The sequence below is a fragment of the Staurois parvus genome, unplaced genomic scaffold, assembly GCF_062004578.1.
Source record: "Staurois parvus isolate SC_StPar_1 unplaced genomic scaffold, SC_StPar_1.0 ptg001036l, whole genome shotgun sequence".
NCBI lineage: Eukaryota > Metazoa > Chordata > Amphibia > Anura > Ranidae > Staurois > Staurois parvus.
Genome location: NW_028318832.1, coordinates 350,315 through 366,027, shown reverse-complemented (window position 1 = coordinate 366,027; position 15,713 = coordinate 350,315). Strand labels below are relative to the sequence as shown.

The following is a 15,713-nucleotide window of genomic DNA, read 5'->3' as shown; positions in this document are numbered from 1 at the left end:
CCCTTCAGGTCTGGTATGGATTTTGAGGGGAACTCCCGTGCCAAAATTAAAAAAAAAAAATGATGTGGCGGTCGCCCCTCCCATCCATACCAGTCCTTTATCCGAGCATGCAGCCCGGCAGATCAGAAAAGGGGGGAGAACAAGCGAGCACCCCCCTCTCCTGAACCATACCAGGCCACATGCCTTCAACATGGAAGGGTGCTTTGGGGCAGGGGGGCCCCCCAAAGCACCTTGTCCCCATGTTGATGGGGACAAGGGCCTCTTCCTCACAATCCTGGCCAGTGGTTGTGGGGGTCTGCGGGCGGGGGGCTTATCATAATCTGGAAGCCCCCTTTAACAAGGAGTAGATCCAACATCAATCACAATGCCCACCGCTGCCACCGACCCGAATAAAAAAATTAAAGAAAAAGTCTCAGCTTCCGACGATGGCTTCCAGCCGTCTGGCTGCTCTGGTGGTTTGACAGTTCTTAAATATGTAAGGGGCGGGGCCACCCGGGGGCATCACCCTAATGACCCCACCCCATAGGGTGGGGTCATATGCGTGAGGTCCCTGGATGACCCTGCCCTTTACATATTTAAGAACTGTCAAACCACCGGAACAGGCAGATGGCTGGAAGCCATCGTTGGAAGTCAGGCCTTTTTTTTAATTCTTTTTTTGGGACAGCGTTGACGGCAGGCATCGTGATTGGATCTACTGCAGGGGACATTCTTTTAGTTTTTTCTTTTAATGAAGAACTTGTCAAAGACTGTGTCTTGTCTTTTTTCATACTACACTTTTTGTTTCTTGTGAATGTGTAGAGGTACCATGTACCCCATACTCATTCACTTGGGGGGCAGGATCTGGGGGTACCCTTGTCAAAGGGGGCTTCCAGATTCCGATAAGGAAAGATTGCCTACAGACTGCTGGGTAGAAGAGGAGTTCATCTGGGTCTGGGGTACTTCAACTGGAGGTGCTGGGTAGCTCTACAATGGTGACTGAGTGTCTTTAAAGGAGAAGTGGTGAGTAGTTCAGGAAGTTTGTCCTCAAGATTCTGGTTACCGTTGGTCATCCTATACACTCCTATACCCAATCCAAGTTAATCCCCTAAATTAAACAACCAAAACCAACGCTCAAAGGCTGAATTCTTGTCTGAGGGTGAACAATGTGTGGAAATGTTAAAGGACTGACAGTGCAGGACTATAGAGGAACCCAAATTCAACAGCAGCCCCCGAGGGGGTAGTGCTACACAAATGAAAAGCCTGTACAGAGGTAAGGGCAGGTAGGTGAAGGACATGTCTGCAGGAGCCCACATTGGACCCGTGATGATTGCAGGTGCAATGCTTTCCAGGCTCCTGCAGCAAAACTATCAGCATTTATTATTTTTTCTGCAAAGGCAAAATTATCCTTTAAATGTCAATTGTCTTCATTTCTAATAGGTGTTTCAGTCATATTTCAGGTTGTCAGTAAAAAATGTGCCCTGACTGGAAATGTTTTTTCTTTTGAAAAAGTTGCAACAGGTTGACAACTCTACGTGCGTCATTGTAAAAGGGGCGGAGTCACAATGCTGCCCAAAAAAAGCATAACTTGTAGAGAATAAAGTTTCCTTCTTCTGTTTTTCGTGAACATTCTTCCATGGTTCATCCAGGAGAAGGATCCTTTACCCTGAGCACTGCGGGGATTACAGCGACTGCTGCAGCACCAGTGATCGGTGACACAGACCGGCCGACTCCATTAACCCCGACATGACCATCTAGGTAAGTCTGCTGACAGCTGATTGTTATCCCGCTCTATATCCAGCGCTCAGCTGTGTTTATAGAATTATCGGAGGATGTATCCCCGTCCGGACGATTACTTGTGGCGGCAGGAGTGCTGGGTTCATGATGTGGTCCGGAATGACTATAACCACTGGAAGACCCGCCATTTTCTGGGAGATTTTAAATCTATTTTTGCTGGAAAATTACTTACAACCCCCAAACGTTATATATATATTTTTTTAGCAAAGACCCTAGAGAAGGAAATGGCGATTGTTGCAATTTATGTCACATGGTATTTGCACAGCGGTTTTTCAAACTCAATAGTTTTTATTTTCTTACCAAAGCGTACCAACAATGACACCCGGTCACACTGATCCTGACTACAGTGAAGTCACACGATTTCAAAGGACGTCATGCCGATTTGAGGTGCGATTTGCAAGATATCTGACACAGGTGTCTATGCAATTTGCAGCAAAAGTAAAGCAAGCAGCACCTTAGAAATTGGTGAGACTCTGACAAAGTCAGAACCACAATGATATGACCGATGTAATTGCGGACAATAGGGTGATTGGCATGTGATTTGCAAGTCACATGGCATGCATTCATATGCCAGATTGCACCCAGTGTGACCGGGTCTAAGAGATAAAATAGTGAAAAACATAGTGGATCCACCAGAGCATACAGAATCATTTTTGAAGGTGAAGGATGTTTCCCTGTAGAAGGTGTTTTGCACCGAAACAAAGCATAATGTAAAGAAAAGACACGTTCATACCAACAACAACTATAAACAGTATAACATCAGGAAGTTTATTTCCTGCAGAACAGAAGGCGCAGTAGATGTACTTCAATGCCCATCTTCATAACAATATGTAGGCAGAACGAAGAGATAAAGGAAAGGATAAAAGAACACACAAAATGTCATAAAGGTGTATACACAACACAGGGTGTGAAAACACTTGGCTTTATGTCACAATAAGGATCCTTCCCAATTACAATTCTGGGGGATTGAAAGTTACAAAAACCATTGGAGAGGGACTAATAAAGTGTGAGTCCTGAGCCACAGCAAATCAGGATGGATTTATGAGCTTGGCACTTTGGCCCAACCAGACTGAACATTGAATTTGATATTAATTGTTTCCTTTCAGATGATTAGATACAATGGGAGGGATTCATGTAGCATAATGTAACCCTTATAGACACCATGCCTCAATCAGCCCACTTGTGTAGTCACACATTAGGGAGTAGAGATAGCATTTTGATTTGATTCTTTTATAAATCACTTTTTACTATTTTATTTATATATGCATGTATTTTGTGTTACATTTTTTATTAACTTATTTTATATGTATCTAACATATATAAATGGATATATAGATATACTGCATATATATGTGTGTGGGTATATATTTATTAGGGACTGATGTGCATGTACAATATATATACAGTTGCAAGAAAAAGTATGTGAACCCCTTGGGATTACGTGGAGTTTTGCATGAATTGGGCATAAAATGTGCTCTGAATGTCATCTAAGTCACAACAATAGAAGAACACAGTCTGCTGAACATAATACTACACAAACATTAGATGTTGCCATGGTTTAATTGCACATAACATGTAAACATTCACAGTGCAGGGAGGAAAAAGTATGTGAGGCCCTAGCTTAATGACTTCTCCCAGAGCTAATTGGAGCCAGGAGTGAGCCAACCTTGACTCCAATCAGTGTGATGATATTGGATGTGTTGCTGACACCTGTTTTGGGTTTACTGGTTTCAAGAAGCACTGTCTGATGTGAACCATGCCTCGCAGAAAAGAGCTCTCAGAAGACCTACCATCAAGAATTGTTGACTTGCATGAAGCTGGAAAGGGTTACAAAAGTATCTCCTTGAGCCTTGATGTTCATGTGTCCACGGTAAGACAGACTGTCTAGAAATGGAGAAAGTTTAGCACTGTTGCTACTCTCCCTAGGCGCGGTCATCCTGTAAAAATGACTGCAAGAGCCCAGCGCAGAATGCTGCATGAGGTAAAGAAGAATCCCAGAGTGTCAGCTAAAGACCTACAGAAATCTCTGGCACATGCTAACATTTTTGTTGACACATCTACAATAAGGAAAACATTAAACAAGAATGGAGTACATGGGAGGACACCACGGAGGAAGCCATTGCTGGCCAAAAAGAAGATTGCAGCACGTTTGAAGTTTGCAAAAGAGCACCTGGATGTTCCACAGCACTACTGGCAGAATATACTGCGGACAGATGAAACCAAGATTGAGTTGTTTGGGAAGAACACACAACACTATGTGTGGAGAAAAAAAGGCACAGCACACCAACATCAAAACCTCATCCCCACTGTGAAACATGGCGGAGGGAGCATCATGGTTTGGGGCTGCTTTGCTGCCTCAGGGCTGGACGGATTGTTGTCATTGATGGGAAAATGAATTCCAGAGTTTATCAAGACATTGTGCAGGAAAACGTACGACCATCTGTCCGCCAACTGAAGCTCCGCAGAGGATGGGTGATGCAACAGGACAATGACCCAAAGCATACAAGTAATTCAACAAAACAATGGCTGCAACAGCACAGATTACGCCTTCTGGAGTGGCCCAGTCAGAGTCCTGACCTCAACCCCATTGAAATGCTGTGGCATGACCTTAAGAGAGCGATTCACACCAGACATCCCAAGAATATTGCTACACTGAAACAGTTTTGTGAAGAGGAGTGGTCCAAAATGACTCCAGATCGTTGTGCAGGTCTGATCTGCAACTACAGGAAACGTTTGGTTGAGGTTATTGCTGCCAAAGGAGGGTCAACCAGTTATTAAGTCCAAAGGTTCACATACTTTTTCCTCCCTGCACTGTGAATGTTTACATGTTATGTGCAATTAAACCATGGCAACATCTAATGTTTGTGTAGTATTATGTTCAGCAGACTGTGTTCTTCTATTGTTGTGACTTAGATGACGTTCAGAGCACATTTTATGCCCAATTCATGCAAAACTCCACATAATCCCAAGGGGTTCACATACTTTTTCTTGCAACTGTATATATATATAAAAATGGACGGAGATATATAAGGACATGTAATAATAATTGTTACTATTTGAGATGTCTCTACACTCCATCTAATACAGGGGTCCTCAAACTTTTTAAACAGGGGGCCAGTTCACTGTCCCTCAGACCATTGGAGGGCTGGACTATATCTTCAAAAAAAAAACTTTGAACAAATTGCTATGCACACTGCACATATCTTATTTTGAAGTGAAAAAACAAAACGGACACACTCAGAGTCAATTTGTATTTTTCTTGACATTGTTGTTTCTTAGGGATTCCAAATTGCTATTAGTAAAATACCTACAGTCAGGTCCATAAATATTGGGACATTGACACAATTCTAACATTTTTGGCTCTATACACCACCACCATGGATTTGAAATGAAACGAACAAGATGTGCTTTAACTGCAGACTGTCAGCTTTAATTTGAGGGTATTTACATCCAAATCAGGTGAACGGTGTAGGAATTACAACAGTTTGCATATGTGCCTCCCACTTGTTAAGAGACCAAAAGTAATGGGACAGAATGATAATCATAAATCAAACTTTCACTTTTTAATACTTGGTTGCAAATCCTTTGCAGTCAATGACAGCCTGAAGTGTGGAACGCATAGACATCACCAGACGCTGGGTGTCATCCCTGGTGATGCTCTGCCAGGCCTCTACTGCAACTGTCTTCAGTTCCTGCTTGTTCTTGGGGCATTTTTCCTTCAGTTTTGTCTTCAGCAAGTGAAATGCTCAATCGGATTCAGGTCAGGTGATTGACTTGGCCATTGCAGAACATTCCACTTCTTTCCCTTAAAAAACTCTTTGGTTGCTTTTGCAGTCTGCTTTGGGTCATTGTCCATCTGCACTGTGAAGCGTCCAATGAGTTGTGAAGCATTTGACTGATTATGAGCAGATAATATTGCCCAAAACACTTTAGAATTCATCCTGCTGCTTTTTTCAGCAGTCACATCATCAATAAATATACAGCCATACATGCCCACGCCATGACACTACCACCACCATGCTTCACTGATGAGGTGGTCTGCTTAGGATCATGAGCAGTTCCTTCTCCATACTCTTCTCTTCCCATCACTCTGGTACAAGTTGATGTCGGTCTCCTCTGTCCATAGGATGTTGTTCCAGAACTGTGAAGGCTTTTTTACATGTCGTTTGGCAAACTCTAATCTGGCCTTCCCGTTTTTGAGGCTTACCAATGATTTACATCTTGTGGTGAACCCTCTGTATTCACTCTGGTGAAGTCTTCTCTTGATTGGTGACTTTGACACACATACACCTACCTCCTGGAGGGTGTTCTTGATCTGGCCAACTGTTGTGAAGGGTGTTTTCTTCACCAGGGAAAGAATTCTTCGGTCACCCACCACAGTGTTTTTCCGTGGTCTTCCGGGTCTTTTGGTGTTGCTGAGCTCACCGGTGCGTTCCTTCTTTTTAAGAATGTTCCAAACAGTTGTTTTGGCCACGCCTAATGTTTTTGCTATCTCTCTGATGGGTTTGTTTTGTTTTTTCAGCCTAATGATGGCTTGCTTCACTGATAGTGACAGCTCTTTGGATCTCATCTTGAGAGTTGACAGCAACAGATTCCAAATGCAAAAAGCACACTTGAAATGAACTCTGGACCTTGTATCGGCTCATTGTAATTGGGATAATGAGGGAATAACTCACACCTGGCCATGGAACAGCTGAGAAGTCAATTGTCCCATTACTTTTGGTCCCTTAACAAGTGGGAGGCACATATGCAAACTGTTGTAATTCCTACACCGTTCACCTGATTTGGATGTAAATACCCTCAAATTAAAGCTGACAGTCTGCAGTTAAAGCACATCTTGTTCGTTTCATTTCAAATCCATTGTGGTGTATAGAGCCAAAAATGTTAGAATTGTGTCGATGTCCCAATATTTATGGACCTGACTGTATGTGTATATATATATATATATATATATATCCTCACCAGTGCCCATCAATGCAGCCTCACCAGTGCCCATCAATGCAGCCTCACCAGTGCCCATCAATGGAGCCTCACCAGTGCCCATCAATGGAGCCTCAGCAGTGCCCATCAATGCAGTCTGGTCAGTGCCCATCAATGCAGCCTCACCAGTGCCCATCAATGCAGTCTGATCAGTGCCCATCAATGCAGCCTCACCAGTGCCCATCAATGCAGTATGATCAGTGTCCATTAATGGAGCCTCACCAGTGCCCATCAATGGAGCCTCACCAGTGCCCATCAATGCAGTCTGGTCAGTGCCCATCAATGCAGCCTCACCAGTGCCCATCAATACAGTCTGGTCAGTGCCCATCAATGCAGCCTCACCAGTGCCCATCAATGCAGTCTGATCAGTGCCCATCAATGCAGCCTCACCAGTGCCCATCAATGCAGTTTGATCAGTGTCCATTAATGCAGCCTCACCAGTGTCCATCAATTCAATGCAGTCTGATCAGTGTCCTTCTCCTCGGCTGTCACTGCCCAGTGCGGGAGAACTGCAGGCAGCCCCTCTAGAGATCACAGACTACACCCCTCTATCATTTACTTGCCGCACCAGCCGGATCTACATCCCCAGCACACAGTACTATCACTGGGGATGGAACCGAGGCAGAGCTGAGGGAGGGAGAAGCAGAGCCAGTCAGAGCGGTGCTGGTGGAATGAAAGTGAAAGTATGCAGGGGATGCCACCATGAAAGTACGCAGGGGGATGCCAAATATTACAAAACACCTGTGCATGTGGCCCGTGGGCCATAGTTTGAGGACCCCTGATCTAATAGACGGCTATGGGTGCTGCCATCTTGTGGTCACATAACAGTATAGCATCAGCCGTATAAGTAGTGTTGCAATCTATGGAAGTGCTAAGCATTCCCATTCCTATAAAAAGTATCTCACAGAATTGAGTTCACCCCTCACATTTTTGTAAATATTTGATTCTATCTTTTCATGTGACAACACTGAAGAAATGACACTTTGCTACAATGTGACGTAGTCAGTGTACAGATTGTATAACATGGAAATTTGCTGTCCCCTCAAAATAACTCAACACCGCCAATAATGTCTAAACCGTACAAAAATCCTCTTTTCTTACCTCTAGGTCAGGAACCACATTCTGTCCACTCTCATTAGAGCCAGAGATAATCTCTTGTTCCATATCCTCAATGTCTGGGTTGGAATCCAGCTCCTCCTGCTCCCCAGCCATTACAGAGAAAGGAAAAGGATCTATTCCTTCCTCAGACACACAAACAGTTTCCACTTCCACTTTACAGTCAAAGGGGTCAGGAGTGAGTTCAGGTGTTTCCCCAGCAGGGGGAGCTCGGTCCTCCTGACTCCTCTCCTTGTCCCACAACCTCCAGAAATGGGGAAAATCTCTCCCCACTATGGCTTCATGGATCAGTGAGGGCACCACTCCCACTGAATGTGTCATAGGGCCCAAGGGAGTATCAATTTCAACCATAGCAGTCTGGTAATTACATGTATCACCATGACTACAAATAACCCCAATAGTGCTAGGGTGTAACCTTGCAGGGTTTACAAAATCACCTTTATCGAAGGTCACCACTCTACCAGAGTCTAGCAGAGCAGTTACTGGCTTTTCATCAATTGCAATCACACACATTTGCTTTTTCATGCGTTCCTGACATGCTGCAATAGATACCACCTGTGTAAAAAAAGACATGCTTTTTTCTAAGTAAGCATTTCCACACTGCATAGGTTCATCATTTAGGGAACAGTTTGCAGCAATATGACCTAACGCATGACGATAACACTTTATATGTTCTGCACCCAGACCTATAAACGGCCTCAGGGACCTTCTGTCAGGGAGCGAGGAGCCAGACACACAAGGAGGTGCAATTAAAGGTAGGTTTATTGTACAAAACAAGACAGAGTATATGCAAGTCCAACAGCAACAGCTGATGACTTGGTAGAACAGTAGCCAGGAAGAATGATCGCCAGAGCCTGGGTCAGAAGCCAGGAAGAGTGGTCGCCAGAGCCGGGGTCAGAGGCCAGGAAGAATGATCGCCAGAGCCTGGGTCAGAAGCCAGGAAGGATGATCGCCAGAGCCGGGGTCTAAAGCCAGGAAGGATGATCGCCAGATCCGGGGTCTGAAGCCAGGAAGAATGATCGCCAGAGCCTGGGTCAGAAGCCAGGAAGGATGATCGCCAGAGCTGGGGTCTGAAGCCAGGAAGGATGATCTAGAATAAAATATACAGTAAGCGCTCATCAGTATTGGCAGCAGCTGAACATACAGGAAAAACGCATATAAAGTCCCACAAATTGTATATATATAAAAATGCAGCGCTTGAAAAAAGTGAATATAAAACACAGTTCAGTGAAAAAAAGGTGCTCCGTATATCCTAGTGCAGATGGTAAGGGTTTACACTAACCAGATAGCGTAAAATAATACGCATGTATATATGTATCCTGTGGAGTCCCCTTCTCCCCTCAGATCTGGTCAGATAAATAGCCAGGAAAGGTAGAAATGGTCAGATGAATAGCCAGGAAGGTAGATATCCTACGCCCTCTTGTGGTGAAACAGCAATCCAGCAGATCAAACGGAATAAACCTTCCTTCTCAAGAGTTGATAAGGAAATCCTTTGGGGCTGTGAAAGATGAGGAAGCTCCTCACAGGGGACACAGGATGATACTCATAGTGTAGTAGGTAAGGTTTTTAATAAGTAAAGCATCAATACACAATGAACATAGGGTACAGACAGGTGTAGGTGAATACACTGACCCCCTGGATTTAAAGATGGCCGCCGGGCCTCCTCGTGGCACCGGCGGCTTAGTGTCAACGGCGTCCTAGGTGGACCTAGGACGCCGTTGACACTAAGCCGCCGGTGCCACGAGGAGGCCCGGCGGCCATCTTTAAATCCAGGGGGTCAGTGTATTCACCTACACCTGTCTGTACCCTATGTTCATTGTGTATTGATGCTTTACTTATTAAAAACCTTACCTACTACACTATGAGTATTATCCTGTGTCCCCTGTGAGGAGCTTCCTCATCTTTCACAGCCCCAAAGGATTTCCTTATCAACTCTTGAGAAGGAAGGTTTATTCCGTTTGATCTGCTGGATTGCTGTTTCACCACAAGAGGGCGTAGGATATCTACCTTCCTGGCTATTCATCTGACCATTTCTACCTTTCCTGGCTATTTATCTGACCAGATCTGAGGGGAGAAGGGGACTCCACAGGATACATATATACATGCGTATTATTTTACGCTATCTGGTTAGTGTAAACCCTTACCATCTGCACTAGGATATACGGAGCACCTTTTTTTCACTGAACTGTGTTTTATATTCACTTTTTTCAAGCGCTGCATTTTTATATATATACAGGAAGGATGATCGCCAGAGCCGGGGTCAGAAGCCAGGAAGGAGTCTTGCCAAAACCGAGCCAGTATCTAGGAGAGCAATGAGAAACTAACAGGAGCTTGTTGCAGTGCAACAGACAGGACACAAATGCAATGAGCAGCTTCAGACAGCAGGCTTAAATGTGATAAGCCACCACCTCCTGGAGGAGGAGCCGCAGAGGTCTGAAAGCATAAAGGATCCCACAATGCTTTGAAGACACCTAAGATGGATGCCAGCACATGGAGCAGCACAAGCCCTGAGGAAAGGTAGGACCTTGACACCTTCCTGACCTATTTGAACAGTCCCCAGGTCCTGAGCCCACAGTCTCATTTTCTGGAGCAATAGTCCTGTAACATTTCCCTGAGCCTTTGACCCCTGGAACAGTCTTACCGGATCCTCTGGGCAGTTTTTCACCCCTAGCAACATTGGGGTGGGGCACGGATGACTGCAACAAGTCCTCAGTGGCTGTATATCTCTCCACCAGTCCACCAGCTTGTTTTCAGACCTTAGGTCTCCATGGCCGACCCACTTCCTCAAAGTGGCAAGGAGCGCGAGTAAATATCAGTCCATGACCACACGATCCACAACCTGAGGGGCTGACAATACCTCTGGCTGGAGCCACTTCCTGGTGAGATGTATCAAGTCCAACATCTGGGAGCGGGGTGGCTTTTCAGTACTATAATGCCACTGATGCACCCGTTGAGCCCGGACTGCATTAATGATGCCCAGGCATGCAAGGACCTCAGCCTTCAGCTTCTCATAATCCTGGGCAGCATCTGGTTCCAGGTCATAATAGGTTTTTTGGGGTTCACCTGTCAAAAATGGTGCAAGCAGTCAAGCCCAATGCTCTTTTTGCCATCCTTCCCAAACAGCAACTCTTTCAAAAGTTGTGAGGTAGGCCTCCACATCATCTGCAGTCATCAACTTTTGCAGAAAATAGCTGGCCAGGACCATTTTCTGTTCCACTGGCAGCAGCCCTGCAGACTCCTTCTTTAATTGCACCAGGTGTTGGGCCACCTCCTTAAGGATCTCTTGGTCTGCTTGTTGGGCCTGTGCAAACTGGCAATTGGTTTTCTGCTGGGTTGCAGTGTCCTGCTGCAAGGCTCTTATCACATCCTCCATCTTCCCACTTGCTCAGGAAGTTGCCTGCCAAATCCACCATATGTGGGGTTAGCTCAGGTGGGGGAATCACCTTCCCGGGGAAAAAGGTAGTCCACTCAGCAGGGCTTTCTTAATCGCATGCCGCCCAGCCACTGTACATATACGGCGGCAGGGCGACACTCGCAGGCAAAACCACGTTTTAAAACGTGTGTTTTGTAAACAAATAGGGGGCGCGCTAGGCGCGCCGCCACCCTATCTGTCCCGCGGATCACCGCCGCGGATGTCAGTCGCTGGGCCACAGCTGCTCCTTAGCGGCTGTTTCCCGCCGATCGGTGGCAAACAGTGACAGAGAGCACAGCTGCAGTAGCTGTGCTGTCTGTCACTTCCCTGTAAGCTCGAGGATGAGCTGATCGAGAAAGAACAGTTTCTCTTTCTCGATCAGCCTTGTCCCGTGGAGTACACACCCCACCCCGCCCCCTAGTAAAACACTCCCCTCACTCCTATAACCCTTCCCTGAAAAATAAAGTTAGCCCCTTCCTTCCCATTGCCATTAGTACAGTGTCAGTTTTTTTTTTTTGCACTGATCACTGTATTAGTGTTTTTGGGGATGTCAGTGACCCCAAATCAGTACCCCCCAATGTCAGAATGCCCGTCGCAGTCCCGCAGTCCCGCCATAAGTCGCTGGCCACTGCCATAAGTCGCTGGTCGCTGCCATAAGTCCCTGATCGCAGCCATAATCCGCTGATCGCCGCCATTATTAGTATAAAAAAAAAACTAAAAATCCCAGTATCTTTCCCGCCATTTGTAAACACTATAACTTTCACGTAAACCAATTAATTTACACGTATTGGGTTTTTTTTAGCAAAGACATGTCGCAGAATGCATTTTGGCAGAAAGTTATGACTAAATTTGATTTTTGCATTTTTTTTTGTACTGGACATGTTTTATAGCAAAAAGTCCAAAATATTTTTTTTTTTCCTCAAAATTGTCAGCCTTTTTTTTTATAGCGCAAAAAATAAAAACCGCACAGGCGATCAAATACCACCGAAAGAAAGCTCAATTTGTGGGGAAAAAAAGGATGTAAATTTAATTTATGTACCGTATTGCATGACCGCGCAATTGTCCATTAAACTAGTGCAGCGCTGTATAGCAGAAAAATGGCGTAAATTGCAGTATCTATACCATAGTTTGTAGACGCTATAACTTCACACAAAGCAATCAATATACACTTATTGGGATTTTTTTTTACCAAAAACATGGAGCAGAATACATTTTGGCCTAAATTTATAACCAACTTTGAGTTTACTATATATTTTTTATAGCTGAAAGTAAAAAATATTGTTTTTCTTCCAAATTTTTGGCCTTTTTTTGTTTATAGCGTGAAAAATAAAAAGCGCACAGGTGATCAAATTACACCGAAAGAAAGCTCTATTTGTGTGAAACAAAGGACGTAAATTTTGTTTGGGTGCAGCATTGCATGACCGCGCAATTATTAGTTGAATTACTGCAGCGGCGAGTAGCAAAAAGAGGCGTGGTCATTAAGGGGGGTAAATCCTCTGGAGCTCAAGTGGGTAAAATCTGACTTGCTGTCAGTTGTTATTCAAAAGGTTGCACGAATCAAAACAAAACAGAAAATAAATCCTCGCCATCCACACAGTAACTAAACACCGAAGATATCTATCTCTCTGGTGAAGGGCTTCTCCCTGTCACCAGCAAAAATGAAGCAGTAAGCAAACCTTTTCCTTGTTTTTATAACACACACTTTCAGTCACAGCTCCCTCAGATATGACTCTCTGAGTCCCAAGCCATGAGCCACTTCTTGCTCCAGCCCTGCCTGATTTATACCACCTGCTGGTGGTCATCAGTGGACCACAAAATCTGGTCCAGAACCACCTCTACCATAGTGGCCCAGAAAACCTGGAGAGGGCTTCATCTTATTCTCCCAGATATGCCCACATGCGAGGTGACACATAGCATCCATCGATCACCTAGCCTTTCCTACTGTCACAATATATATATTGTATTCAGTCCGGGGGAGGGGCTGACTCACTTCTGGGAGATACTGTATATTCCTAGGGTGTATGTGTTATTATTTTTTATATTAATGTTTAGTGTATTATAGGGTTGTCTCCTCATCCCTTTAACCCCTCCCCCTCCTGAGGATAACCTCCCCTTCCTGACAAGGAATTCCTGAATCTGAATTAATTTAGCTGACAATTGTGTGGTCATGCAACGCTGCACCCAAATAAAATGTATGCCCTTTTTTCCCACAAATAGAGCTTTCTTTTGGTGGTATTTGCTTGACTATACTTTTTTTACTTTTTGTGCTCGAAACAAAAAAAGACCAACAATTTTGAAAAAAAAACAACAATATTTTGGACTTTTTGCTGTAAAACATATCCAGTAAAAAAAATTTAAACATCAAATGACCAAAATGTACTCTGCTCCGTGTCTTTGCTAAAAAATCCCAATACGTGTAAAATAATTGGTTTACTTGAAAGTTATAGTGTCTACAAATGGCGGTATAGAGAGTGGGATTTACAAAAAAAAGTTTATACTAGTAATGGTGGTGATCAGTGACTTATAGCGGGACTGCAGCGGGCATTTTGACACTGACCAGCTTCCACTGACATCCCAGTGACACCAATACAGTGATCAATGCTAATGAAAAGCACTGACACTGTACTAATGGCTCTGGGCAGGAAGGGGTTAACATCTGGGGCGATCAAAGGGTTAACTCTGTGCTGTGTGTGTTTTACTAGGGAGACATTCTATGCAGAGCAAACAAAGCAGCATGCTGGAGCTGACAGTGGAGAGATTTGTATTGTTTACATACAGACCTCTACCCTGTCAGTGTTCCTCAGTGATTGCAGCCAGCAGGGAATATTCAGGAAGGGACCTGGTGATAGACAGCCGTAGCCACCAATGGTGGCACGGGTAGGAAAGCACATGCACATGCATGCACCCCATACCTGTAAATGCAAAATCACATATATACACATGATTTTGCACAGCCCTGCTGCCCTGCAGCAGTATTTGTGCTATAGGGTGGGGGAGGGGAAGTGGTACTGAACACATATGAATTACACAGGTTCTGTGGCTGATTAAGGCAGTAATTAAAATCACCTAGCACCTTATCTGAATGAAATGATCCTCAGAACCCGTGTAATAATGATGTGTCCGGGTTGGGTGCCGGGATGAGGTGGTAACCTTCATGTATTATCATCTTCACTGGTTTCTGCCTACCCACAGTACATTTACTGGGGGAGCTCCGCACCAGCAGGCTGGATCTCGTACATGTATGTCATCCAGCCTGTTCTGGGTTGTCAGTGGCTACAATGGGATTTTGTCAGCAGGTCTGGCTGTAGCCAATCACAGCACAGAGTTCTATGGTTACGAACGCACATAACTCTGTGCACAGATCAGCAGTGTGGCTGTTACAGGCAGATCTGTAAGTGAAAGCAGCACATAGGACACACATTACACCTGATAGGCACACAGGAAACCCCTTTGATTGGCCCTTGCTGTTAACCCCTTCCCAGTCAGTGACATTAGTACAGTTGTAGAGATGTGCAGTTTGCTTTAAATCTTAAACAGCAGTTGCAAAGCATTTTTTTTCTTTTCTCTCGTTGTGAGTGACAAACAGGAAAAGCAGGACTGTGCTCTGATTGGTTGTTGCTACAGCTGAGAAGGATCCACCCATAGCAGCACTGTTGCAGCTGAACTTTTGATTGGCTGTGGAGGAAAAGGAGAGAGGAAAAAAGGAAGAAGAAGCACATGTGGGAAAGGAGACATTTTCAGGGGACCGCATGGAGCGAGGGCTCCTGGTGTAAAGTCAGAGTCTCACTCTCTGTGCTGCTAGAGCCCATGGGCTGGGCTGGGAGTGAGTAGCAGAGGAATTGTTGCAGGAGGACAGTGTACAAATTAAGGATTGTCCTGCCTGACACTCAGGATTACAGCCACTAAAGTGCATGTGTCTCTCAAAGTTGGAGCTGCTGAAAGAGAGGATTTCTACTGCTGTCTAATGCTATCTAGAGGACAATCCAGAAACAGTGAGTATTCTGTGATGAAAGGGGATTTTGATATTGCTGCATTTGCTGTTCATCTCTGGAGAATGGTCATGAGAAAGCCTGCTCTCTAATTCTCAGAGTGACACAGATCTTGGAAAGCCCAAGCTGCTCAGAATTAGCTTTTCCTGCTGCTGATTGATGAGAGAACTCTGTCTCTGTATATTACTGGTTTGTCTCCTCAAGACTTGTGCTGTGGCTGAAGAATGTGTTTAGTTCCAAGTCCCCACAGAAGCTTGCTGCTCTGAATATACCGAGCAAGTGTCAGTACATCAGGATTTTACCTGTATGGTGAAGATTTGTTGAAGTGTTATTTTTTCCTATTGCAATGTCCACTGGAAGATTCTGCTTAAAGGAGACTGTGCTATCCTGCTACCCCTGGATAACAAATACTCTCCCATTCAGAGAGTGAGCGCTCTTCCATT

At 44.7% G+C, this 15,713-nt stretch overlaps 1 pseudogene across 1 annotated transcript in view; it reads left to right on the top strand.

The window, feature by feature from the left end:
• The first annotated feature begins 1,606 nt into the window (after positions 1-1,606).
• LOC149441021 (NACHT, LRR and PYD domains-containing protein 3-like) overlaps positions 1,607-15,713 on the top strand; it is a 49,907-nt pseudogene continuing 35,800 nt past the window's right edge. Inside the window, exon 1 of the transcript XR_016307450.1 lies at positions 1,607-1,734. The product of XR_016307450.1 is annotated as an NACHT, LRR and PYD domains-containing protein 3-like (transcript). The remainder of the gene's footprint in view (positions 1,735-15,713) is intronic.